This window comes from Nyctereutes procyonoides, unplaced genomic scaffold (assembly GCF_905146905.1).
Source record: "Nyctereutes procyonoides isolate TBG_1078 unplaced genomic scaffold, NYPRO_anot_genome, whole genome shotgun sequence".
Lineage (NCBI taxonomy): Eukaryota > Metazoa > Chordata > Mammalia > Carnivora > Canidae > Nyctereutes > Nyctereutes procyonoides.
In genome coordinates, this window is record NW_026575046.1 from 10297763 (window position 1) to 10300513 (window position 2751).

The 2751-nt window shown below is 38.1% G+C and overlaps 1 non-coding gene across 1 annotated transcript; it reads right to left on the reverse strand.

The window, feature by feature from the left end:
- Positions 1-2057: 2057 nt before the first annotated feature.
- On the reverse strand, positions 2058-2164 carry LOC129510002 (U6 spliceosomal RNA). The gene has a single exon (XR_008664464.1). It is a non-coding gene; the product is annotated as a U6 spliceosomal RNA (small nuclear RNA).
- Positions 2165-2751: the final 587 nt, after the last annotated feature.

Here is a 2751-nt window from a genome sequence, read left to right on the forward strand (position 1 = left end):
TCCTGATTTAGAGAAACAGAGTATGTCCCTGTTGCCCCATGAGATTCTTTAGATTTCCTTGACTGAAGGTAGAGTATTTATTAATACTTATGAGTAAGTGCCCCCGGGGCCATACTGAAATTGCAAAAAGTTTACTAGAATCCATCAACTAATTTTTAGAATCATGTGGAATTTCCAATAATTAAGATTAAATATCTAAAATATATTTTATTTTTTAATTCAACCAGATTATCACTGTGTTTAATTCCTACTTTTTATGGAAAATAAAAAGGTAAAGTTATGTCATAAGCCCTTAATTTGAAAGTGCTTGCATCAAGATTATACTAACTATTGAAGGTAATATTTATCATGCAGTGTTTAAGATATGGGTAGAAAATGTTTTATAGATACAGAAAGGCAATGAAAACTATTCTTTTTATTTTTTAAAAAATATTTATTTATTCATGAGAGACTCAGAGAGAGAGAGGCAGAGACACAGGCAGAGGTAGAAGCAGGCTCCTTGCAGGGAGCCTGATGTGGGATTTGATCCCAGGACTCCAGGGAGCTGAAGCCCTGAGCTGAAGTCAAATGCTTAACCACTGAGTGACCCAGGCATTGCAGAAACTATTCTTTTTTAATCACAAACTGAAAAGCTCTCAGCCAAAATGATACTGCTTAACAAATATTTACAGTAGTCACTTCTTATCTGTGGGGGATACATTGTTAAGCTTTTGGTAGATGCCTGAAACTTGACAGTACTCAACCCTATATATGCTGTTTTTCCCATACATACATACCTATGAAAAGGTTTAACTCATATTTTAGGCAAAGAGATTAACAGCAATAACAAAATAAAATAAATTATAACTATATATTGTAATAAAAGTTATGTGGATATGGTCTCTCTTTCTCACTTAAAACATCTTATTGTACAATACTCATCCTCTTTTTGGAACGAGATGAGGTGATAAAATGTCTACGTGATGAGATGAAGTGAATGACGTAGGCACTGTGATGTTGTGTTTGGCTACTATTAGCCTCTGACAGTAAATAGGAAGGAGGATCATATGTTTCCTGGGCCACAGTTGACCATAGGTAACTGAAACCACAGAAAGCGAAATTGTGATGAGGAGGGATCCCTGTATTGTGTGCAGTCTAGACATCATACACCAGGCAGGGATGCTACAAAGGATTGACATAAACACAACTTCTTCCCCATGGAAGGCAATATTGTTAAAAAAAAGTGTGATAAGTGCTATAATGCTCATAAGTAGAGTGTGGTTTTGGAAATAAATGCAGTGCCTGAACATAGATGAACAGGGGAGAATTTAGGTATGAGCAGATATCCAGAACATTTCTGCAGAGAAAACACTCTTGGCGTACTAGACATCTTTCAGGACTTGGCCAAGGGATATATGTAAAGGATGAAGGTGTGAGTGTGATGAGGAAACCGCAGGTAGCTAAATGTCATTTTCCTGAAGATAGAGACGACAGACACGACCGTGAAGTCGAAGCATGACTCTCTTCCATAACATGATAAGGAGTCAGAGATTTCTTTACACTATATCAGTGGTAAGAAGTCATTTTAATATTTAAATATAATTTCAAGACCATCCTCTTGAAGGGATTAGTCTGACAACAGTGCCGATGAAGCCGAGAAGAGGAGAACTAAGGAGGTGGGGGGGGAATGTATGGGGAGAACCATGAAGATGAGGGGCCTTAGAAAAGAAACGCCCACAGCATAAAAGTGATTTCCTTCAGTTATTCATTCAGTGTGATAGAGTATAGAGTAATATATGTGCACTCTCCAGTTTTAGATGTGGTAACTGGATGGTTGTGGAAAATAAAAAAGAGAAAGCCAATGCCTTTATGGAACGAGATGGACCATATAATGAGTAGTGTTAGTTATATTAAAATGAAGGCATTGTTGAGAAATGAAAGATTTTGACATCCGTCTAGACTTTGACTAGCCATAAACTCTAAATATGGTAAAGACATTCAAGGTTGTGCAACCTTGCAAGAATTCAGGGTGGTTGGTATAGGAGTATAGAGTGAAATGGTCACCAGTGATGTTAGAGTGGTGTTAGTTGAACCAAAGAGTTTTAGATGCCATTCTTGCTCAGGGGCCTTGCTAATCTTCTCTGTATTGTTCCAATTTTAGCACATGTGCTGCCGAAGTGAGCAGGAATCAAAGAGCTTCAATACTGGAGTGCAGGAAATAGAAATCGCTACGGAATCTTCAGAACTGCGTTATTACACAAGTGAAGACAAACCTAATTGCACCTCTACCTAGAAAACCATGAAAGAAAATGGTTGAGGCAGAATGAGCTGGTTCTCTCCCCAACAATATCTGGTCATGTCTTCTTTTACAATAAACATTTTAGTTGAGTACATGTCCATGTGGGTCAAACAAATTCCCTAGGTTCCCACATAGCTGGATGTGGCCTTGCAACTAGGTCCCCAGCAAGGAAGTAGGAGCAGAAGTGCTGTATGCACTTTCCAGATCATGCAGACTAGATTGTGGACTTATTAGTGGAAGTTGAAGGGGTAATTTTAAACACAAAAGCCAAGTTACCATTTGAGGATGACGAAAGCAACCACATAGAGCTTTGGTCCTCCACAACATTAACGACAATCAGTAACTGTTAACACTCAGGAAATGAAAATGAAACGCACTTCTAATTTGAGTAAGACATTGCTATTTTGTCTTATTACCTCAACAAATGCAAAAGAAAATGTGCTGGGGCTCCTGGGTGACTCAGTTAGTTATGC